Source organism: Artemia franciscana, chromosome 18 (assembly GCF_032884065.1).
Source record: "Artemia franciscana chromosome 18, ASM3288406v1, whole genome shotgun sequence".
NCBI lineage: Eukaryota > Metazoa > Arthropoda > Branchiopoda > Anostraca > Artemiidae > Artemia > Artemia franciscana.
In genome coordinates, this window is record NC_088880.1 from 30,636,723 (window position 1) to 30,663,191 (window position 26,469).

Here is a 26,469-nt window from a genome sequence, read left to right on the forward strand (position 1 = left end):
TCCGGATCATTGTACTTGGAGCTGAAGGGTTTACATCGAAATTGGTGGCATTTTGAACAAAATGTCAGCAAAATGGCAATCACAAATTTTTTATATTATGCTATGGGAGTCACAAAGTGACGGGAAAACATTGGAGCAATAAATACATGAACAATGTTTGTCTGCTTCTTAAAAGGTCATTAGAATATTCAATTTTCTATTGAACAAGCCCCTCCCATGTTCTTACGGTGCGGTTCCTTATGCAAAGCGGCTGGAGAAAAAAAAGTAAATGTTAAAAAATAATATAAGGGAAGCAAATGTCTCAATATTAGGGCACGCTAGTGAATCGCCTCTGATATGTAGGTTTATCAAATGTACAAAATGTCAACATACTAGCAAAAGGCCAGTAGCTTAGGCTTTATATGACAGTCCTTGCTTTGTTCAGCTGTAAAGAGCAAAAGAAGTAAAGAGCGTAATTTGCCCTTTACTGAAATCAAAATACGTTTTAAGTTTTCTTAATTTTTTTTTGCTTTCGTAATTAAAAAACAATCAAAATTCTCAAGAATAAATATAAGTATATGTCAATTAAACTGAAAAGCCACGGTCATTTGTTTGTTTGTTTGTGTTTCAGTAAAGCGCAAATTATGTTCTGGTCTTAAGAACACATGGGGGTTATTAGACCTATTCATATTAATTTTTGCTCGTTTTGAGTTTGAATCGGCAGTTTATTGTAATTTCTTTTACTTTTGAGTTTCATTTACTTATTGACAGTGACTTGCGGTAGTTTTATTTTTGGAAGATTATTTGACTCTATTTCTGTTCATTTTTGGCTTAATGGAGCTCTTTACATTTCTTTGAAAAACTTGTTTTGTGGGAAAAGTTTTTTAAATGAATTTCTGTTCATATTTTATTGACATAATCGTTTTCATATTTTTTATTTTTATATCTTTTCGCTTCTTTTCTATAAGAAATTATAGTTTGGGTTGCTGATTGTATGTTGGAGAAATATTTTCAATAATTTTTAATCCTGCCCCAAACAGTATTTTTTTTTTAATTTAATAATTTCTTAAGCCACATTGGCCTGCCATAACATAAAGAAAAAAAATGAGGTTTTTAAAGGCAAAATGAAAATACTGAAGAGAACACAGAAAGCGAATATTTCGAGAGAACAAAAGCCTCTCTTCTTTATTGCGAACAAAATAATATGATCAAGGAAAAAGCAAAAAACAAATGCGGAAAGTACAACAAAAACTATAAAATACCACCAAAAAATTATGTAAAATTCAATAAAAGACCAAAAATTAAAATAATTAAAATCAAATACCTAATAACAATAAAGTAAGTTATTCACCAATATCCGCGATTTGTACAAAAATTAAACAAATATAAACCGCCATCGACGGATACTAATGCACAACTGAGAAATAAAAGAAAATTTTATTCACTCAAATAAACGAAGCAGCCATTGAAACAAATTGCCAGTCAAAAATGAATAAATTTATTCAATTGCTGCTTCGTTTGTTTGAGTGAATGAAATGTTTCTTTTATTTCTCAGTTGTTCGTTAGTATCCGTCACTGGCAGTTCATATTTGTTTGGATTTTGTGCAAATCACGAATATTGGCGAATAACTCGCTTAATTTTTGCTAGGTATTTGATTTTAATTCTTTTAATTTTTGGTCTTTTATTGAATGCTATTGAATTTTTGGCGGTTTTTTCCATTGGTTTTGTTGTACTTTCCGTGTTTGTTTTTTCGTTTTTGCTTTTTTCTTGATCATATTATATTATTCGCGCTGAAGAAGAGAGGCGGTTGTTCCCTCGAAATATTTGCTTTCTGTATTTTCTTCAGTATTTTCATTTGGCCTTTAAAAATCCCATTAATGATCGTTTTCTTTCTTTATGTTTAATTTAATAACTCCTGAAGTTGACCTGAAAAATGAAAGCTAATAGCATTCTCAAAAGATTCTATCTATGCTCTTTGACAACCTGGATACACTTACACTCTTTTTATTTATTTAAATTTTAAAAGTAGAAATAGTAATGTTAGTAGTAACCCTAAAGTTTCAACTTAATACCCCAGTCATTCTCGATATCTTTCTGAGATGTCTTATTGGCAACCATTAAGGCAATGCCTTTTCATTTAGTTTGAAGCAACATTTAGTTATAACGAATGATGGTCCAATTGCGTAATTGTGGGGGGATGGAATGCCCAATATCCTTAAAGACAAAGTTGCTGGACCATTTTACTATTCTGAACAAAATGGCTGCATCAAAATTTTGACTGGAAGCGTTTGGAAAACGAATGGTTTGAGAGAAGGACAGCTTGCCATTCAGTCTCACTTAACTCTTAAAAAGGGCACCAGCACTTTTAATTTTGAATCGTGTTAGTTCCTTAAAAACCTTCAATGACATTTAGGGCTATTATAGAATGTTATTCCCTATGATATTGCTTATATACCCTTTTGAAAACCTGCACGTATATAGTTTTTTCGTATAATTGAAACTCCTTCTAAGCATTCCCTAAGAGTTTCACCTTAGTACCCCTAGCGTCATTAGTTCTAGTAGCTGTAGTGGTAGTATTAAAAATATTATATCAAAATTTTGATCCGTGGACTTTGGGAAAAAACCGTTGGAGGGGGCCTAAGTGCCCTCCAATTCTTCGGTCACTTAAAAAGGGCACTAAAACATTTAATTTCCGTTAGAATGAGCCCTCTCGCAACATTCTAGGACCACTTGGTCGATACGATCACCCTTGGGAAAAAGAAAAAAAAAACAATAAACATACAAATAAACACGCATCCGTGATTTGTTTTCTGGTAAAGAATACGAAATTCCACATTTTTGTAGATAGGAGCTTGAAACTTCTTACCCCTATTTTCCAAAACAAGACAAATTTTCTCAGGCTCGTAACTTTTGATGAGTAAGACCAAATTTAATGAAACTTATATATTTAAAATCAGCATAAAAAATTGATTCTCTTGATGTATCTATTAGTATCAAATTCCGTTTTTTAGAGTTTCGTTTACTATTGAGCCGGCTCGCTCCTTCCTATTGAGCCGGTCGTTCGTTACCACGAACTGTTTGAAAGTTGTAAAATCCCATGTTGTGTTTGCGGTAGTTTTACTTTTGGAAGATTATTTGACTTTATTTCTGTTCATTTTTGGCTTAATGGAGCTCCTTACATTTCTTTGAAAAACTTGTTTTGTGGAAAAAGTTTTTTAAATTAATTTCTGTTCATTTTTATTGACATAATCGTTTTCATATTTTTAATTTTTTATATCTTTTCGTTTGTTTTCTATAAAAAATCATTGTTTGGGTTGATAATTGTATGTTGAAGGAATATTTTCGACAATTTTTAATCCTGCCCCAAACAGTATTGTTTTTAATTTAATAATTTCTTAAACCACATTGGCCTGCCATAACATAAAGCAAAAAAAATGATCAAAAATGAGGTTTTTAAAGGCAAAATAAAAGTACTGAAGAAAACACAGAAAGTGAATATTTGAGAGAACAAACGTCTCTCTTCTTTATCGCGAACAAAGTAATATGATCAAGGAAAAAGTAAAAACCACAAAAAAACGCGGAAAGCACAACAAAAACAATAAAATATCACCAAAAAATTATATAAAATTCAATAAAAGACTGAAATTAAAACAATTAAAATCAAATACCTAACAACAATAAAGTGAGTTATTCGCCAATATCCACGATTTGTACAAAAACTAAACAAATATGAACTGCCATCGACTGATACTAATGGACAACTGAGAAATAAAAGAAAAAATTTATTCACTCGAATAAACGAAGCAGCCATTGAAATAAATTGCCAGTCAAAAATGAATAGATTTATTCAAGTGCTGCTTCGTTTGAGTGAATGAATTTTTTCTTTTATTTCTCAGTTGTTCGTTAGTATCAATCGATGGCAGTTCATATTTGTTTGGATTTTGTGCAAATCGCGAATATTGGCGAATAACTCACTTTATTGTTGTTAGGTATTTGATTTTAATTCTTTTAATTTTTGGTCTTTTATTGAATTCTATTTAATTTTTTTGGTGGTTTTTATGGCACTTGGTATTAACCAAGTGACATATAGCAATCGCAAATTCTGTCGGTTCTGAAAAAAATTAAAAAAAATGAGGTACTTTTAACTTACGAACGGGTGATCGGATCTCAATAAAATTTGATACTTAGAAGGATATCGTGTCTCAAAGCTCTTATTTTAAATCCCGACCGGATCTGGTGACATTGGAGGGAGTTTGGGGTGGGGGAACCTAAAATCATAGAAAACGCTTAGGTTGGAGGGATCGGGATGAAACTTGGTGGGAAAAATAAGCAGAAGTCTTAGATACGTGATTTACATAATTTGAACGGATCCGCTCTATTGTGGGGAATGGGGGGGTTAATTCTGAAAAATTAGAAAAGTATAACGTATTTTTAACTTGCGAAGGAGTGATCGGATCTTCATGAAACTTCATATTTAGAAGGATCTCGTAACTCAGATCTCTTATTTTAAATCTCAACTGGATCCAGCATCGTTGCGGGAGGACAGTTGGGGGAGGGGGGTACCTGAAATCTTAGAAAATACTTAAAGCGGAGAGATCAGGATGAAACTGGATGGGAAGAATAAGAACCTGTCTAAGATACGTGACTGACATAACCAGACTGGATCTGCTCTCTTTGGTGGAGTTGGGGGGGGGGGTAATTTTGAAAATCGAGGTATTTATAACTTACGAAAGGGTGACCAGTTCTTAATGAAATTTGATATTTAGAAGGATCTTGTGCTTTTTAAATTCCGATTAGATCCTGTAACATTGGGGGAGTTGGAGGGGGGAACCGGAATTCTTGGAAAACGTGAAAATTGGGGTATATTTATCTTACGAATAGGTGATCTGATCTTCATGAAACTTGATATTTAGAAGGAATTCATATCTCAGAGCTCTTATTTCAAATCCAGACCAGATCTTTTGACATTGGGGAGAGGTGGAGGGGGAAATCTTGGAAAACACTTGGAGTGGAGGAATCGGGATGAAGCTTGGTGGATAGAATAAGCAAATGTCCTTGATACGTGATTGACGTAACCGTAGTGGATTTACTCTCTTTGGGGGAGTTGGGGGGAGAGGTTCAGTGATTTGGCGAGTTTGGTGCTTCTGGACGTGCTAGGACGATGAAAATTGGTAGGCGTGTTAGGGAGCTGCACAAATTGACTAGATAAAGTCATTTTCTCAGATTCGACCATCTGGGGGAATAAAGGGAGAGGAATGCCTCCCCAACACTTTCTAAGAGTTTTAATTTGATTCCCTAAGCCATTCCTGAGATATTTTGCAAACTAGGGTGCACACAACATCTTTAATTTACTAAGTGCGCTTGTAATTTCAGGATTGTAACCTAGGGTAACTCCAGAAATTGGCCGAAAAAAACACCTCAAAGAATGACTCCAAGCTGATCGGAATATCAGGAACAAATATATATGCCTTTTTACTAAATTTTTTCTGTCAACAACGGGATGTTTAATCAAAATTTGTACAAAAGGTCAAATTTTGATATGATGCCAAGGGGTGATGTGGGGTTACGAGGATACATGGGAGCAAAACGAATATGCGCGGGAACTGGTTAATCTCCTATTACGCTTGCCTCTTATAAATAACGCTTGAATTTTCACTCTCCGACCGGATGGGTACCCTTCCTAGCTTTTGCGACCGGGCCTTTTACGCGAATTTGTTGGGGAAATATTATATCAAAAGCAAAAATAATATGTTGGATGCGTATGGCCTCTTAATAAGGCAACGTTAGTGCATTTCCTGTAATATATCAAACACTTCGTGGTAACGAACTGTAGTAAAGAGCGACCCGGCTGAATAGTAACCAAAACTCTAAAAAACGGAATTTTGATACCAATAGTTAGATCAAAAGAATTGCATTTTAATGCTGATTCTAAATATATAAGTTTTAGCAAGTTTAGTTTTACCCATCAAAAGTTACGATCCAGAGAAAAAAAACCTATTTTAGAAAATAGGGGGAAACACCCCCTAAAAGTCATAGAATCTTAACGAAAATCACATCATCAGATTCAGCGTATCAGAGAGCCCTACTGTGCAAGTTCCAAGCTCCTATCTACAAAGTGTGGAATTTTGTATTTTTTGCCAGAAGACAAATCACGGATGCGTGTTTATTTGTTTGTTTGTTTTTTGTTTTTTTTTTTGTTTTTTTTTCCCAGGGGTGTTCATGTCGACCCAGTGGTCCTAGAATTTTGTGAGATGGCTCATTCGAACGGAAATGAAAAGTTCTAGTTCCTTTTTTAAGTGACCAAAAAATTGGAGAGCACTTAGGCCCCATCCCACGCTCGTTTTTTTCCCAAAGTCATCGGATCAACATTCTGCGATAGCCATTTTATTCAGCATAGTCGAAAAACCTAATAACTGTGTCTTTGGGGACGACTTACTCCCCCACAGTCCCCGTGGGAGGGGCTTCAAGTTACAAATTTTGACCAGTGCTTACATATAGTAGCCTAATGGTTATTGGGAAATATACAGACGTTTTCAGGGGGATTTTCTGGTTGGGAGAGGGGTTGAAAAGAGGAGGTTATGTGGGGGAAACTTTCCATGGAGGAATTTGTCATGGGGGAAGAATATTTCCATAAGGGGGGCGCAGCATTTTCTAGCATTATTTAAAAAAATAATGAAAAAATAAATATGAAAAAGTTTTTTCAACTGAAAGTAAGGAGTAGCACTAAAACTTAAGATGAACAGAAAATATAACGCATATTAGGGGTTAACCTGCTCCTAATTCCTCACTCATTACGCTAAATTATTTTTAGTAATTTCAACTATTTATTCTACGGCCTTTGTGATTCAGGGGACAAAATTTAAGCTTTAGTGCAAAGAGCGTGGTATTGACGAGTGGGCGAACCCTCTCATATGCGTAATAAAAACATACGAATATAGAAGTTTGTTACGTAAGCTAATTCGTAAGCTACGTATATCTTTTACTAATGAAAACGTTCGTAAAAACTAAAAGTTCTAGTTGCCTTTTTAAGTACCCAAAAAAATTGGAGGGTAACTGGGCCTCCTCCCCCTCCCTTTTTCTCAAAATCATTCGATTAAAACTATGGGAAAGCCATTTAGCCAAATAGATATATATATATATATATATATATATGCAAATGTCAGTTTAATTATTCATCTGCGGAGAGCCGAAAGCAAAACATGGATTAACTAAAAAACGTTCAGAAATTAAATATAAAAAAACAAGTTTTTTTAAACTGAAAGTAAGGAGCGACATTAAAACTTAAAACGAACAGAAATTACCCCGTATATGAAAGGGGCTGTTCCCTCTTCAACGCCCTGCTCTTTACGCTAAATTTTTTACTGTTTAAAAAAGGAGTGTTGAGAGAAAGAGTCAAACTTTAGCGCAAAGAGCAGGGCGTTGAGGTTTGTCGAGGTTTCAAGTTTCTATCTGCAAAAATGTGGAATTTATGTTTATTCCCCAGCAGAAAGATCGCGGATGAGTGTTTATTTGTTTGTGTTTTTATTTTTCCCAGGGGTGATTGTTTCAACCCAGTGGTCCTAAAATGTCGCAAGGGGGCTCATTTGAACGGAAATCAAAAGTTCTAATGCCCCTTTTAATTTAAAAAATTGATCATTTTGTTCAAAATAGTCGAAAAATCTAGTAACTCTGTCTTATAGAACGACTTAAACCCCCACAGTCCTCAAGGGAAGGGTTATTGGGAAGTATACAGACATTTTCAGGAGGATTTTTTCTGGTGGTCGGGGGTAGGGGGGAGAGGGTTATATGGGAGGATCTCTCATGGAGGAATTCTTCATGGGGGAAGAGATTTCCAAGCATTATTTAAATAGCGATCAGAAATTAAATTAAAAAAACAAGTTTTTTTTCAACTGAAAGTAAGGAGCAACAATAAAACTTGATACCAACCAAAATTATTACGTAAATGAGGGGATTCACTCCCTTGTCAATATCTCGCTCTTTACAGTAAAGTATGTCTACTAATTTAAAAAGAGCTATTTATTCTAATTAAACAGCTTTTAGGATTCGGGGGGCATTCTTAAGGAATTGGAACAGAATTTGAACTTTAGCGTAAAGAGCGAGGTATTGACGAGATGGCAAACCTTTTATTACGCATATGAGGGAGTTTCTTCCCTTCGTCAGTACCTCGCTCTTTACGCTAAAGTTAGAACTTTGCTAAATAATGGCCGATATCAATGATAATTCGTTTATGTTATTTTTCGGCCAATTTTAACATTTGATATTATCTTACCATATTCTTAACTATGATTTTTATGCGATAACAAACCAAAGATTTTGTATTTTTTGGCTTGTGGTTGTTGTTAAATATAAAGAAAACAAGATTTTACAACTGAAAATAAGGAACAACATTAAAAAATGATACGAACAGAAATTATTACGTATATAAGGGGATTGCCGCTTCCTCAGTACCTCACTCTTTACGCTTATGTTTGACTTTTTGTTCAAATTATTTAAGAATGACTCCTGACGCCAAAGGACCGTTTAATTAGATTAATAAGCTTTTTATAAATTCACAAACGTTTTAGCGTTAAGAGCGATGTATTTAAGCATTTAAAACGAACAGAAATTACTCCGTGTATGAAAGGGGTTGTTCCCTCCTCAACGCCCCGCTCTTTACGCTAAAGTTTGACTCTTTCTCTCAATTCTACTTTATAAAACAGTAAATAACTTTAGCGTAAAGAGCGGGACGTTGAGGAAAGAACAGCCCCTTTCATACACGGAGTAATTTCTGTTCGTTTTAAGTTTTAATGTCACTCCTTACTTTCAGTTAAAAAAACTTGTTTTTTTATTTAATTTTCAATAGAGTTGTGCTTGTTGAGCTTCCTTTTAAGGGATTCGATGGAAGGATTTTAAGAATAACATCCCTCGTGAGACCATTCTAAATTCAGGTTAAGTGCCATATAAAGCTTTTCTTCTATTAATCAGTGCCGGATGTCTAACCTTGCAGCAAATCGGAACGTACCCTTGTTTGGGCGTGTGTTATATAGTAGTAGTAGTAGTAGACAGGTTTAATAGCAAAAAATCGACAGCTATCGCTGATTTTTTCATTACTATAAACATTAACTCTTATTGTGCATTTCGACGAAAATCGGGACGAAAGAATTACCGCATCGGTTTGTTCTTGCTTTAACGAGGACTAACTTATCTCGCTTTCTCGTTCTTGATGGTAGAGGTTGATCAGGTAGGATGTCACGGTGCTAAGGTTTAGAAAGCAAGAACTTTACAAAACTCATTATCAGAGTTTCACACCGGTTTTGGAGTGACGGCAGTTCTAGTTTTTGAATTAATGCATGTTTGATTTTGTCTCTCCGCAAATGAATAATTTAAACGAAATTTGCATATTAATTTTTTTTTTGCTAAATTACTTTCTCTTAGTTTTGACCAGACGATTTTGAGAAAAAGGGTGGGAGAGGAGGCCTAGTTGCCCTCCAAATTTTCGGTTAATTAAAAAGGCAACTAAAAATTTTAATTTTTAGCGAACGTTTTTATTAGTAAAAAAATACGTAACTTACAAATTAACTTACGTAACGAACTTCTATATTCGTATATTTTTATTATGTATATGAGAGGGTTTGCCCCCTCGTTAATACCTCGCTCTTTACACTAAAGCTTTAATTTTGTCCCAATTCTTTAAGATTGACCCCTGAACCACAAAGGCTGTAGAATAAATAGTTAAAATTACTAAAAATACTTTAGCGTAAAGAGCAAGGTATTTAGAAAGAGGTGAACCCCCCATATGCGTAATAATCTCCGTTTGTTTTAAGTTTTAATGCTGGTCCTTACTTTCAGTGGAAAAACTTTTTCATAATTATTTTTTTATTGTTTTTTTTTAATAATGCTAGAAAATCCTGCGCCCTCTTCTTGGAATTTCTCTTCTCCAAGACAAATTCCTCCAAGGGAAGGTCCTCCTACGTAGCCCATTCCCCTCAACCCCCCTCCCCCAACAACAAAATCCCCCTGACAAGGTCTGTACACTTCCAAATAACCATTACTGTGTGTAAACGCTGGTTAAAGTTTGTAACTTGCAGCCCCTCCCCCGGGGACTGTGGGGGAGTAAGTCAGCCCAAAAGACATAGTTTTTATGTTTTTCGACTATGCTGAACAAAACAGCTATCTCAAAATTTTGATCCGTTGACTTTGGGAAAAAAAGAGCGTGGGAGGGGGCCTAGTTGCCCTCCAATTTTTTTGGTCACTTAAAAAGGACACTAAAACTCTTAATTAACATTAAAATGAGCCCCCTTGCAACATTCTAGGACCACTTGGTCGATACAATCACCCCTGGGGAGAAAAAAAAAAAACAAACAAACAAATAAACACGCACCCGTGATCGGTCTTCTGGCAAAAAAGTACTAAGTTCCACATTTTTGTAGATAAGAGCTTGAAACTTCTACAATAGAGTTTTCTGATACACTGAATGCGATGGTGTTATTTTCGTTAAGACATATGACTTTTAGGGGGTGTTTCTCCCTATTTTCCAAAACAAGGCAAATTTTCTCAGAATCGTAACTTTTGATGAGTAAGACTAAATTTGATGGAACTTATATATTTAAAATCAGCATAAAAATCCAACTCTTTTGATGTATATATTAGTATCAAAATTCATTTTTTTAGAGTTTTGTTTACTATTGAGCCGGGTCGCTCCTTACTACAGTTCGTTACCACGAACTGTTTGATTAAACTAAATATATATTGGACTAGCGGCATATTGGACCTTATTTTTAGCACCATGAATTTCATCATGGAAAACAATCCTTTGATTGATTTACTCAGTACCAATTGCGCTCTGGTCTTGAGAAGGCATAAGGGTTATCAGCCTTACTCATGTTAATTTTCCCCCGCCTTGAGTTTGACTCAGCTATCTATTGTATTTTCTGTTCGTTGTGAGTTTCATTTATTTATTGATAGTGATTTGTAGTAATTTTACGCTTGGAAGATTATTTGACTTTATTTTTGCTCATTCTTGGCTTAATGGAGCTCATTACTTTTCTTTGAAAAACTTGTCTTGTGAAACAGGTTTTTTAAATAAATTAAATATTTAAAGGCCAAAAAGGGTTTTGACAATACCTTCTAAGAGGTGAATGTGTTGTAATTGCTCAAACTTATATTAGTATTTGAAATTCATTTCTTATATATCAAGAATGCTTAGAAATAGCAAGTCCCCCGACAGAATTACTAGGTCATTAATGAAATGAATCTCACAAGTCGTCCTTCTCCTCAGTTTTCCAATCTTATCTCATTCAACATTGACATTGTATGGCTCAGGTTCGCTTGAAACAATGTTAATCAACATCGCATTGAAAAATAAATGCCAAGCACGTGACTTTCTCTGGGAACTTTTAGAATAAAATATCCCTCTTCCCAGGGACGTGTTGAAGAGACTATGACGTTTGGGGACTAATTCGTGTCAGATAATTTATAATAGCGATGCTTAGCTTTGAGTTGTGGAACTTTTGAATCTAAGTTGATGAGTGAAGTCATATGCTACGAGTCACATAAATTACCAGTCTATTGCTTAGGGATGAAGCTCATCTATTATACCTATTTGCTTGTCATCCTACCACGACTTATATCGCAGTAAAATTTGTAAAACTGCTGGGAAAATTGACAAAACTATAAAAAAACGATAAAACTGGACTCAAGTTGGTAAAACCCTAATGCTAAACAGATACTTAACCATAATGTTCAATGTAAAAAATTCAAGAATGTTCAATGTTCAAGGTCATTAATGAAACGAACCTCACAAGTCGTCCTTCTTCTCAGTTTTCCAATCTTATCTCATTCAACATTGACATTGTATGGCTCAGGTTCGCTTGAAACAATGTTAATCAACATCGCATTGAAAAATAAAAGCCAGGTACGTGACTTTCTCTGGGAACTTTTAGATTGAAATTTCCCTTACTGTTCCCAGGGGTGTGTCGAAGAGGCTATGACTTTTGAGTATTACTTCGTGTTGGATGATTTATAATAGCGTAATGCAGAGCTTTTGAGCTGTGAAACCTTTAGATTTTTAATTGACGAGTGAAGTTTTAAACTAGGCTGATGTTGTTTGACTTGGTTGGTTAGGTTGACGAGTGAAGTTGTATGCTGCCAATCACACAAATTACCAGCCTATTGCTTAAAGATGAAGCTTTTCTGTTCTATCTATTTGCTGGCCCTCCAGCCAAAACTTGTTTTTCTGTAGAGTTGATATAACTTTAGAAAAAGCGACAAAGCTGAAGCAAAACGATAAAACAGGAGTCAAGTTGGTAAGACCATAATGTGAGACAGATATGTAACCAAAGTGTTTCAATTTAAAAAGACACGTAAATTCAAGTGGCTTTGTATTATCATACCAAACAGTACATAAATTACATTTTACCGGAGCCAATGCTTTTCCTGGTAAATATATGAATTTGGAAAATTGAGATTCCTTCTTTTAAGCATATTCTTGTGAATAATATTGGTGTAATCGACTCGCATCGCAACAAAAAACTCTAAGAAAAGAATTTGGTAATGAATGAAAATCAAAAGAATAATTTTTGATTCCGTTGATTTTCTAATTAAAATCAACTTGGAGGAAATAATGGAAAACTTGGAGGAAATAGAGCCATGCTTGATTGGAGTAAAGCCAAGACAGATAGTCTCAGTGAGAGGTAAAGTTGGCACAACCCTTTTCCAGAATTGTATAAAAATGATGTCATTTCACTTTTTGATAGATAGTCTATCGTCCATCTTAGGGCAGAGCTACTGTAAATAGGTATGGATTAAGAGTATTTCGAATATTCTATCAGTTTTGTAAGCCTTTTGAAGGCACTTTGAGACCCCAAATAAAATGTTTTTAAAGATTTATGACTGACCATGTCCACAGGACTTCTTTATGCTGATTACAAATATATAAGGCTCATTGAGTTTAATGCTACCATTAAATAGTTAAGGGCCTGAGAAAATGCTGCGTAATTTTCGGAAAAAGGGGAAACCATGAGTGATCTTAATGGAAATCATACCATCAAATTCACTATATCAGAGAACTCTACTGTAGAACTTCCATATTCCTATTGGCAACAAAATTTGGAAAATTTAATGACTAGTTCTAGTGTCTTTTTTCAGATACCAAAAAAATGAAAGGCAACCAACACCCCCCCCATCACGCCTTTTTTCCCAAAAGAAATCCAAAGTTTGGAGATAGCCATATAGTTCAGCATAGATGAAATGTCCAATAGCTATGCCTTTGGGTATGACATGATCCCCATAGTCCCTAGGGCAATGGCTGTAAGTTACGTAATTTGCCTATTGTTCACTTATAGTATTTGTTACCGGGAAATATACAGTTTTTTGGGAGGAAGGATTTTCTATAGAGGGGGATTTTCCATGGGGAGAATTTTCTGAGGGGGTAAAGTCTCCCAGGGGATTTTCCAGGGGAGAGGATCTCCTGGTACGATTGGAAAATGATCCGAAATTAAATAAGAAAAAAAGTTTTAAGCTGAAAGTAAGGAACATTAAAAATTGAAACAAACAGAAATTATTCCATGTATAAGGCCAGTTGACCCTTCCTAAACTTTTGCTCTTTACGCTAAAATTTGACTTTTGTCATAAATCCTTAAGAAAGACAGCTCAAAGACATGGCTCGCCGAATTTCAACGAAAAGCACTTTTAAACAACTGTAAGACTTTAGTGTAAAAAGACTGGGTTGAGGAATGGACACCCCCCCCCATATCGAAATAATTTCTATTCGTTTTTGCTCCTTATTTTCAGTTAAAAAGACATTTTTTTTAATTAATTGGCGGGCCATTATTATTACAAAGATCCACAATAATGTAGAATTAATACAATAAAAACACAATTTTGAATCCAAACTGGGTAAATCAATCAAAGGATTGTTTTCCATGATGAATTCATGGTGCTAAGAATAGAGCTCGATATGCCACTAGTCCACTATTTATCCAGTTGTCTTTTTCAATAGAGTTGTGTTTTTTGAGCTTCCTTTTAAGCGATTTAATGGAATGGTTTTAAGAATAGCATCCCTCGTGAGACCATTCCAAATGTACGTTCAGTGTCATAAAAAGCTTTTCTTCTAGTACTCAGTGCTGGGTGTCTCACCTTGCAGCAAATCGAAACGTACCCTTTTTCTGCGCATGCGTTATTGGCTCGGCAAACGGTAGTACAAGTCGAAATGACTCAAGGAAGTGAGGGTGGTGTATAAACATGTCGGAACAGCTAATGATACAGCATCAAATCTCGCACTGAAAGATTTGATCCTCTGGAGTGGTGCCATTAGGACTTTAGAAGTCAATGTGGAAACGTGGCATCTATCGACGGTTATCCTAAAGCATAAGTTATAGAGAAGAATAATAAAGCTGGATAGTTACAAGTCTTCGATCAAATAATCACACTCAGCATACTCGCGCACAAGGGCTGTACCTGATCGAATTGTGCACCCCAAGAGAGGCCTAGATCTTCGGGCCCTTGACTCTAGCTATCGGATAAATTTCCTTTTTTTAAGCTAAATTCATTGCAACTTCGGGACTTTCTATTTCACACTGTACACGCTTTCCTTTAAAAATCCTGTAATGGTCCCACACTGGTTGTAGCTGTGACAACCCTACAGCAAAAATACCAATGAAGGTAGGGACTACCGCCACGTGGGACTTAGACAGATGCCAATAGTGGCCTCATTCCACTTACGCTAGTGGCATCAGTGCTTGCACTGGTGTCGCTAGAGGAGCCAAACTGGGGACTGGGAAAAAACAAGTTCCCAAGAGACAAAGCTATTCAACTCTCTTGAAGATGAGAGTTGACGATTATCCTTGAAAATGAAGTCAAGATATCGATGTGAGAACTTTGATCGATTAGTTATATACTCCTTCGTCATGAGTGTGTTCAAACTGGAATTTTAAATATTGCCCTTCTTTATCTCCCGGATATCCAGGACCTTGTAGAGTGGCATCATGTTTACCGGCATCTGTATGATCTGTGGCTTGTTACAAATGGCGTTGAGTGTTGAAGAGACTTAATTTAATACCCGTATTTTCCTTCCTTTTAAACCACTCCAGAAATTCTCCGTACAAAAGAAAATGTATCAAATCGTCCTCCTAATCTCCGCACATTGGGAAAAAATAAGGACACATTTTTGCCATCACTCTTTAAAGATCTTTTATCTTACATTGGGTAGCAAAAAGTTTTCTTTCATCAATATGATCCGCTCTTATTCCTCCGTATTAAGCATTGCCTTAAAATAAAGTTCACCCTCCTTTGCTTCCTTAATCATAGCCCACAGAGAGATTGAGATACGGGAGCTGGTGCTACCAGCATTCACACTGGTGCTACCAGATTTTCTGGTACTGAGAATTGACCCTTAGTTGTTATCCCACCTCGTCCCTCTTTAGCCTTCATTCTCATCCTTTATTTATCCTACTCCTTCTGCTCCACAACCTAGAAAATATCATAACTATTTGCCCAAGAACCTCCTCTCCCATTTTTCAAATAGTCTTGGTAAGCTGCCACCCTTTAATAATCTTTAGGAATAGATACAAGCTTTTCCTAATAACTAACCAGGCTAACTAATCGATTTGCTCTTACATTAATCAGTCCCAACTTGCCCCTTGAAATTATCTATTAAGCTTATCACATATACTTAACAGCCTTGTTTGAACTAGAATCCTGCAAGAATTTTAATTCAGTAAGATGGGGATAATAGTAGAACCGTATACATGCAGTACCTCAGTCCCTCCTACCACCGACCTTTTAGCAGAAAGGTAGGTACTTTAAACCTTGCGGTTAACTTAAGGTACCTTAAGTACCTTAAACCTTGTATTAGAAAGGTAGGCATTCTGGATTTTGTTAAAACCAGAAATATAAATCATTTTCTATTCTTCGGTAATTATTTTAGGATTTGTAAATCCACTTTAAGGAAAAAACTAAAACTTGGAGATAGGGAACATTACTATTCAATATTTTTCAAACTGCTGGAGCAATCAGAAAAGACTATTTTTCTATTGTTTCGAAAACAAAACAAGTGTATCATTCTCATTTCTTCAATCCAAAAATAACAAATGTTGAAAACATTTCTGTTTTTGCTCATTTCGCTATACTTTCTATAGAATGCGCGGAAGAAACTTTCTTGTGTTGAAAATTTATGCAGGAAGCTAGATTCAGTTTCGAATTTGCTTTTGATTATAATCTAGGAAGAAAGTATGGAAGCTTGAAATGATTTTTAGGAAAAAAAGAGCTATCACTAAGCCTTAAGAAGGTGAGAATAATTGTGTCGTAATATGTAATCAAATGAAACGCAAAACCTAGGGAACAATAGAATTGTGACCTTAATTACGTTTTCATCTACATGAATATAGAAATAAAATAAAGACCTTAGGGACTTTCCTATTTGTGTTGATGCTCAACTGACGCTGAGACTGATTTATCACAAGACCAGGGGCGTAGCTAGAGTTTTTATGGGGGGGCAAGAGTGGGTGCTATTCAAGTAACTATTTAACAAACACGCTACTTGGTGAATTTAAAAACATTACACAATACATTATAAACAATAAACGCACATTAAGCCGTCATAAATAAAAGTGCTGGGGCTTGGGTTTTACTCAACCCAAGCACCTTTGGGTTGGGGTTTTTGGGTTTTACTCAACCCACTTTTCGGACAAAGATGTCCGCAAGAAGCTGCTGCAGACGACAGTTGTATAGCGCAAACAAGATTTTGGGCGGGCGAAGGTAAATGTCATATACCCTCGGCTTTTTTCAGCCAGATTCACAACTAATGCCGCAGTACACATCCCCCTCCACTTCCCCCAGTCCCCACGCCAAGCACGGGATGCTCAATCTCATAATTAAACCAAGCTCTATTCTAATAGCCCCGGATATCACGTTCTTCATTTGGTCGTATTTTTGAATGGATTTTGACTCTATAAGGTTTAATTTGTTGTACTAAACTTTTAATATACATGATTTATTGAAATATTATTTATGATTTTTTATTAAATTAATTTGTTTGTAGGTTCACCGATCCATATTAATAGATAGCATTGATATCAGCGGGCCAAAGACAAAACAAAAATCATAGGCAGCGCAATAGCGCTGTCTAAGCAAAGATACAGGATAAGTTAAACTATTACCACATATTGTGTACCATTATTTAGTGACATATCTCCCACAGAATTACCTTCCCCTATGTATCTTTAAAAAAAAGAATTCTATAAAAATTACGCAAAGATTTTTCTTGCGTAAATCAGGGTATTGGGGGGGGGTACATTTCCGTAAAGGGGATACACTGATTATCGTTTTTCTTCACAAGCAAAGCTTGGTCTCCTAGCGCTACATAATAAAACTGATGATAATAGAAATAAAAAATGGATTAGTACCGCTTATATGTGCACAAAAAATTTCTAAATTGCGAGAAAAATATGCACATTTATTTAAATTCACTTTATTCTTTTCCCAGCAGACATTTCGTACAGCATGCTGATTTAGAGATGAATTTCCCACAAGTAGCGCTGGCGTTCTGTGAAATTTCACTAATTTGAGTCATAAATCTTAGCACATTTATGTCAATTTTTTCTTTTGAGCTGGTTAAAATAAATATTCAGAAAAGCGAAAAAAGCGAGAAGTTAGTATAGCATTGCACATAGAGGCAGTCCTACATTTGCATTACACGTGCAGGTTAGCACGTGAATCCGAAACGTAAGAAGTAGGAAGTGACAAGTGCTCAATTGGCATTTCAATGGCAAATAATTTAACAACAAATTCCACGACCAAACTACAACCGATTTGACCTATCTAGTTATATTACGAATATCATTATAAAAAACATTAATCTTACTTTCTTTTTCAATGATTTCTTTTTCATTCAGGAAATTACATTCGCTGTATATCTACCTTCTTATTCGTCAATGATTCCATTTCTGTCCTATTTGCAGATGTATAAGGTGCATTCATATCAACTTTTGGAAGTTTAAAAACAAGAGAATTTAATCTTAAACATATAGATTTTAGGAAATAAAAGCATCTTAGATACCAGGGGTGAAAAATTGACCTGAGCAAATGTGGCAAACAGGAAGCATATAACGTTTTTCTGTTTTGTAATTAACCAGGCTCATATTTTTACTCGATGTAAGGTTTCAAAGGCAATATATTTGGAAAAATATTAATGTTAAACATGCTATGAAGTGTAATGGACCCCTATTTCTCTCGTTTTCTTTATGTTAAAAACGAGCATGGATTAGTTAAAAAAAAATTATCTGCTCAAAGTAAAGAGCAAATTTTACACTTAAAACGAGTAACAGTTTTAAAGCTTCTTAATAAATTGTAGTTTGTTTCTAAATTATTTGAAGAGCAATTGCCTCCCCGTCCCCTGCCCCCTCAACGACACCACTGCACAAGACCCATCTAGTATTTTATTTAGTCAAAGGCTGGAACGTTGATTATTTTATAGATATTATATAACTAATATATAATATTCATATTATTAAATAATCATGTGTGTTATAATAAGTTTAAAAATATTAAACATATAGATTTTATAGCAGTATTATTAATTAATATTATGTCAATTTTGTGATATCAATTATTTCAATATTATTATTTATTAATTACTTTATTTATTAGTTATATTTAATTGAATTTTCATTGAAATTTAAATAGAGTCAGCCATTCAAAGACCTTCGTTATCAGTTCTTAGCTTTCTACATTCACCTTTTTATTAATTAATATATAAAAAAAACTTTCTCTGAAAAACTAGTCTTTCATAGAAGAGTAAAAGCGACGAGCAGAAATAAATTCCTATAATAATTCAAACTTAAAACAACCTGAAATTACTATCAATGAATAAATGAATCCCAAAATGAACAGAAATTAAAACGTTGTCACGTCAGATATAAAGATAATAAATACTGATAAAGGTGAATAAATAAATCCTAAAACGAGTAGAAACTAAAAGGAATGATCAAGTCAAATAAAAAAAATAGTAAAAAAAAAAGCTGATAGGCCATCGAATCAACATTTCAGTTGCAGAGGCTTTTTTTTACAGGAATAGGTGGAGAGCCTATCGCCTAACCTTGCTTTGGTGGAAATCGACCCCGGCCCCTTATTGCCCTTATTGCCCCTTATAGAGCACCAATCCATTTTGCTACCAAAACATTAAAAAAGAAGAACGCTAAAGTTTGACTTCTTGTCACTATTCTTTAAGAAGACTACTCAAACACAAGGGCTGTTGAATTTCTATGAGAAGTATTTTTATAGAACTTTCAGACTCTATCTTAAAAAGAGAGGGTTTATGATGGGGTAGTTCACTCTTATGTGGAATATGCTCTGCTCGTTTTAAGTTTTAATTTTGATCCTTACTTCCAGCTGAAAAAACTTGTTTTTTTATTCGATAGGGTATAGGAGTGATACTACCTGTTCCCTTCTCTCCTTCCTTCCTCCTCCTTCCTGTTCCTTCGAAAAACTCTTAAACGGCTTGAATGATATTTAAATTACATTGAAAACGATATGTATTTTGTGCAATGTGGTTTCTATTTGTCAAAATATCAACAACAACAACAACAACGAAATAAATCACTATTAAAACCAAGACTAATGAAAAGACCCAATGACGGTACAACAAATTAATTTCTGGAACTCTCAATAATTTTATATTTATCAAAGTTTTAAAAGAGAAAATATTTAAAATACATTTTATGTTCAGTAGAAAAAACGTTGCACCTCCTCTTGTTTCGATAATTTTCTGTTCGTGATAAGTTTAATTTGATTATTCATTGTAATTTCTGTCCGTATTGGGTCTCATTTATTTATTGGTAGTAATTTAGGTTTATTCAATGTTTGCATTATTAAATGAACATATTTTTGACATACTTCGATGTAATATAACTCTTTACTTTTGATTTTAAAATTGCTTTTATGTAAAAAATATTTTTGAATTAGTCCATTATAAAAACTATGTGTAGACAATAGGCAATGTGTATAATATATGGTCCCTCTCTTAGGACCGCGTGGTTCACGTCATCTCTGGAGGTATATTTATTGGACCTTTTGATTGTTCTGAACAAAACGGCTATCTTCATATTTTGATTTGTTGTCTTGGGGGCTACGGAAGCCTTACAGCGATAAAGGGCGCGAATTATGGTTGGTTGACATAAAATACCTCTTGACTCTACATATGTGCACTAGAAGTTTCAGTTTCCAATTGGATGATCCCCCTCCCGAAATCCGCGGCCACTCTTTCCATCCAATTAAGTACTAGCTTTTATGGGAATCAAACCCTGTTTGTGAAATATACGCCTAAAGTTTTTTACTTTAGAAGTTTTTAGATTGTGACCATTCATCGGAAATACCTAATATTTTTGCTTCCTTGTACATCAATTGTTAGTTTGGGCTGGTGGATGCTCTCTACGAGGAACAAGCGTGATGTGGTTATGTATGGTCGGTGATTTGACTAGCGTGTTGCGGTGTACGCTTATGGTTGTGAGTGGGAGCTATTTGGTTACCACATTTTAATGTTTAAGCTATTTTCCATTTCTTTTATGGAACCAAAAAACCACTGTTGATGTTTTGTTTTGCAAACGAGGCTTGAAAAATAATTTTTGTCTTGAATCTCTTGTTACAGATCTGTTTGCCATGTTCGCTTCATCAAACAGTTCGTGGTAACGAACTGTAGTAAGGAGCGACCAGGCTCAATAGTAACGAAACTCTAAAAAATGGAATTTAGATGCCAAAAGATATATCAAAAGAATCGAATTTTTATGCTGATTTTAAATATATAAGTTTCATCAAATTTAGTCTTTGTCTTCAAAAGTTACGAGCCTGAAAAAATTTGCCTTATTTTGGAAAATAGGGGGTAACACCCCCTAAAAGTCAGAGGGTCTTAATTAATCATAGGATCGAAAATCACACCATCGCATTCAGCCTATCAAAGAACCCTATAGAAAGAATTTCAAGGTCCAATCTACAAAAATGTGGAATTTCGTGTTTTTTGCCAGAAGACAAATCACGGGTGCGTGTTTATTTGTTTGTTTGTTTGTTTGTTTTTTTTTTCCCAGGGGTCATCGTATCGACCAAGTGGTCCTAGAGTGTTGCAAGAGGACTCATTCTAACGGAAATGAAAAGTTCTAGTGCCCTTTTTAAGTGACCAAAAAAATTGGAGGGCAGCTAGGCCCCCTCCCACGCTCATGTTTTTCCCAAAGTCAACGGATTAAAATTTTGAGATAGCCATTTTGTTCCGCATAGTCGAAAACCATAATAACTATGTCTTTGGGGATGACTTACCCCCCACAGTCCCTGGGGGAGGGGCTGCAAGTTACAAACTTTGACCAGTGTTTACATACAGTAATGGTTACTGGGAAGTGTACCGACGTTATCAGGGGGATTTTTTTGGATTGGGTGTGGAGTTCAGGGGAGGGGGCTATATGGGAGGATCTTTCCTTGGAGGAATATTTCATGGGGGAAGAAAAATTCAGTGAAAAGGGTGCAGGATTTTCTAGCATTACTATTAAAAAAAAAAATAATGAAAATATAAACATGAAAAAGTTTTTTCAATTGAAAGTAAGGAGAAGCATTAAAACTTAAAACGAACAGAGATTATTACGCATATGAGGGATTCTAAAAATACTTTAGCATAAAGAGCGAGGTATTTAGGAGGAGATAAATACTTCGCTCTTTATGCTAAAAAATTTTAAAGTAATTTCAACTATTTATTCTACGGCCTTTCTGATTCAGTGGTCATTCTTAAAGAATTGGGACAAAACAAGATTTAGTGTGAAGAGCGAGGTATTAACGAGGGGACCAACCCTCTCATATATATAATCAAAAATATAAGAATATAAAAGTTTGTTACGTAAGTTAATTCTTAAGTTACGTGTATTTTTTATTAATAAAAACGTTCGTTAAAAATTAAAAGATCTAGTTGCCTTTTTAAGTAACCGAAAAATTGGAGGGCAGCTAGTCCTCCTTCCCCACCCCTTATTTCTCAAAATCGTCTAATCAAAACTAGGAGAAAGCCATTTAGCCAAAAAAGAATTAATATGCAAATTTCATTTTAATAATTTATGTACGGAGAGCCAAAATCAGACATGCATTAATTCAAAAACTTTCAGAAATTAAATAAAAAAAACAAGTTTTTTGAAATGAAAGTAAGGAGCGACATTAAAACTGAAAACGAACAGAAATTACTCCGTATATGAAAGGGGCTTTTCCTCCTCTACACCCCGCTCCTTGCGCTAAAGTTTGATTCTTTCTCGCAACTCTACTTTTTAAAACAATAAAAAACTTTAGCGTAAGGAGCGGGGTGTCGAGGAGGAAAAGCCCCTTTCATATACGGAGTAATTTCTGTTCGTTTTCAGTTTAAATGTCGCTCCTTACTTTCATTTCAAAAAACTTGTCTTTTTTTTATTTAATTGTCAATACAGGCCAAGCGAAGAAACATCTTCACGCCCTAGCTTGTCTTTTATGCCTCATTAAAATGTCAAGGAGGATCGAATTTATATCTTTGTTTTTTCCGTTTCATGTTCGGGCCAGAATAAGAACACTCTAACTTATTATTTTGCTTTCTCTTTCTGCAAACACATTTTCGTGTGAAATATTAGATATAATTTATTTTCATTAGTAAATACACGATAAATATATTAATACAAATTATTAAATACAAATATATTAATAAATATATTAATACGTGTATTAGTAAATACACGATAAATATATTAGCAAGTAAATTAAAGGGAATATTTTTATTACTAAATTATAGTAGGGAGGACCCAAGGGCAGGATGGTCTTTACTTTTACAAAATGCATGGAAATTGTAGCTTTGATGAGACATGGCTGGACAATGTAATGAGTGATGAATATTTAGCAAATGTTAAAAATTTAGGATGATTTGTCTGGATGCCGTTGGAATACAAAAATGGAATGTTTGTTATTAGTGCTTTCCTTTATTTATTTAATTTAAATTATTTAGATGTTAATATTCTTTTTTGTTTTACACTGCCATGATCCTAGGGATTTCAGCACAATAAAATTTAATAATATTGTTATCATTATTATCATTATAATTACTATACGAGCAGTGAGGCTTGCAGGATGACATGAATATAAAAAGACCGAATATAAAAAATATATAAAAAACTAAATATAAATAAAAAACATGAATATAAAAAGACCGAATATAAAAAACTAAATAAATTGAATATTACTACTACAACTACTAATAAATCACTGCAGCACCAAGCCGCTTGAGGCCAACACAGCTACGCACGCTCCTCCTCCAAGAAGAGTGTCTACTCTTCTGGGATTATCGGAAAAAATTGTTCTGTCCCCCTACACAAGATTTGAAGTCATCTTGCCCCGCCCTGTACAATGCCTTGACGTTCCAACTCCATCCTATAAATGTTTCGTTTTACCTATAAATGAATACATTGTTAAACAAAAAACTAGTGTAGGGCTAAAGCCTGTTACTTCAAGATCGGTAGTCAAGTGTTTATCTGTCCTAGTCACTCGAGCTTGATATGCTATTTAGATTCACTCCTTTTGCCGGGGGTGAAGAAGCCGGACCTTTGTGGGGTTAAGCAAACTCTTTAATGGTACTTGTGTGATGAACCTCGTACTGCTCAAGTTGTTCATTTATTGGCGCAATATAGAACCATTTTCTTTTGTTAGTTTTTCAGCTTGGCGTGAGACAAGACAAAGAGAAGTGACAGAATAAGTAGAAAATATATAATTTGGGCTATTTATTTACACATTAGAGGGAGGAGGATAAAGTACTTGGACAGAGTGAGGTTAGAAAACAATTCTTACTACATAATCTGGAGAATAATTGTTCCTAACACATTAGGCATGCAGACCCACTATACCTTATCTCCTCCCACCCCTAATGAGTAAATAGACAGCCCAAAAGTGTGTCTAAAATATTACATTTTTATTTTACTTTGGTATATTGCACTAGGATTGAGCGTCAGAGAAACATATTAGAAGAATATTAGGTAGGGGGTATATCATACAAGTACCTATTTAATATATAATTTTTTAAGTTAAGTTTTCCTACGAAAATTAAGAATGAAGTTGAAATTAAAAACAAACGAAATTACTTATTCGCATATTACACAGAATATCTAAACAGCTCAAATGAACTGGCTCGTGATATTTCCCAACATTTTTAGAATTCTAGGAACTAGCACTTCTAGAAAACATAAATCCAACCTTCCCAAAAAAATATGCTGTATTAGGGAAGTAAATTCGACAAGTCGCCAGCAGAAAATAAGTGACTAAGTTTGATACTTTCAACAGTATTTGACTCGCCATGATATATGTAGCTTTTAGTAAACAATTATAATTCTTTAAAAAGCTTATCAGTGAAGCACGACTTCAAAATTCAATTGATACTGGAATTATCGCGATTCAGTATATTTGAGTTACTTTTCCAGTGCGAAACAGTACATCTATATCATTATAAGCTTCAACTTTGTCTTTACTTCCTTAGGAAAAATATTGTATTTTAAAATTAGCATTTACTTTTTTAATTTTCTTAATATATAATAAACTTTACAAAAATGTCATCGTTTGATTTAGGCAACGAAACTAAGCTAATATGATTTTTTGTGTAAATCTTACATTAAACATATGCTTTACTTCCTACCTCCCTCAAACTTTCCCATAAATTATGCGTATCTTTGTCACATAATTAAAGAAGTGGAGGGATATGTATTCACCGGTATCTGTGAGAATTTGTATAAACTGAGCTTCTCGTCTACGGTTCATCTCAACAACCTTCTGTTACTATCAATGTTGGCCAAGAAACTTTTTCTACATCGTCCTCTCTGAATTATTTAGGTCTCCCGTTTGGATCAAATGTTAAAAATACTAAAACACTCGTTATGTCGACGTTGAAAGAAAGGCTTAGAAAATCGCATGAACTGCTTGCTCGAGTCAAAGGCCAGTTTCACAAAATAATCCTGGGCAGACTTTACAACACTTTTTTTTGCACCGTATGTCTTCTTCTTGGTCCCTTTGTGGAGGCTTTTTCACAATATCTAAGCGGAAGAAAATTAGTTCTTTATTCTTCCGTTTTTGAAAATATCTTCTGCAATTGCCGCTCTGGACTCGCAATTGGTACATTTAGTGGATATGGCGTCTTCGATATCAAACAGTTCGTGGTAACGAACTGTAGTAAGGAGCGACCCGGCTCAATAGTTAACGAAACACTAAAAAACAGAATTTTGATGCTAAAACATATATCAAAAGAATCAAATTTTTATGCTGATTTTAAATATATAAGTTTCATGAAATTTAGTTTTTGTCATCAAAAGTTACGAGCCTGAGAAATTTTGCTTTATTTTGGAAAATAGGGAGAAACACCCCTTAAAAGTCATAGGATCTTAACGAAAATCACACCATCGAATTCAGCGTATCAGGGAATCCTATAGAAAAAATTTCAAGGTCCAGCCTACAAAAATGTGGGATTTCATATTTTTTGCCAGAAGACAAATCACGGGTGCGTGTTTATTTGTTTGTTTGTTTGTTTTTTTCCCAGGGATCATTGTATCGACCCAGTGGTCCTAGAGTGTTGCAAGAGGGCTCATTTTAACGGAAATGAAAAGTTCTAGTGCCCTTTTTAAGTGACCAAAAAAATTGGAGGGCATCTAGGCTCCCTCCCACGCTCATTTTTTCCCAAAGTCAATGGATCAAAATTTTGACATAGCCATTTTGTTCCGCATAGTCGAAAACCATAATAACTATGTCTTTGGGATGACTTCCCCCCCCCACGGTCCCTGGGGGAGGGGCTGCAAGCTACAAACTTTGACCAATGTTTACATACAGTAATGGTTATTGGGAAGTGTACCGACGTTTTCAGGGGGATTTTTTTGGTTTGGGTGTGGGGTTCAGGCTGGCACGTACACAGGGGGGGGCCTTTGGGCCCTTCCCCCCCCCCCAAAAAAAAATGTGTAAAATGTTAAATTCGTCCATGGTTTCTTGGGATTTCTGGCAAAAGTAGGACATTTATTAAGAATCTAGATGCATGTGTATCCTCTTTTAAGTAATTAGCAATTGTGCTGTTATTTTTTTTTGTAAAGAGAGTTTTTTTTCCACAGCAAAATAGAATTATCCTAGATATTAGGGCTTTTACCCCCCCCCCATTTCAGGATAAAGTACAGCTTTTAATGGATCAATTTTGGAAACTGTCATTTTTAATTAAAATCTACATTTTTGCAATAAAAGAACTACCCCCCACAGCATCCATATTGCACTGTTAACCCTAAAATTTCCCTTTCAGTGGGATATAATAGATTAATTACTGGTTCTAAATCACTATGAACATAACCCGAACCTAAAACGTACTTTTGAGGCTTCAGTCTTCTCCCCGCCCCCCCCCCCCCATCCGCTACAATACTACAGATTAAAGTTAGTCTGTATTTTCCGATATACGTGCTTTTCGCATTACTAAATAAAAAAAGTGCTACTTTATATCTGTTGTTTCGAAGGTTTCCCCC

General features: G+C 34.9%; 1 protein-coding gene across 1 annotated transcript in view; it reads left to right on the plus strand.

Moving 5' to 3' along the window:
- Positions 1 to 3,893: 3,893 nt before the first annotated feature.
- Positions 3,894 to 26,469, plus strand: part of LOC136038863 (uncharacterized) — a 131,301-nt gene continuing 108,725 nt past the window's right edge. The window contains exon 1 of the mRNA XM_065722316.1: positions 3,894 to 3,969. The gene's annotated coding sequence lies outside the window, so the exon portion shown is untranslated. The remainder of the gene's footprint in view (positions 3,970 to 26,469) is intronic.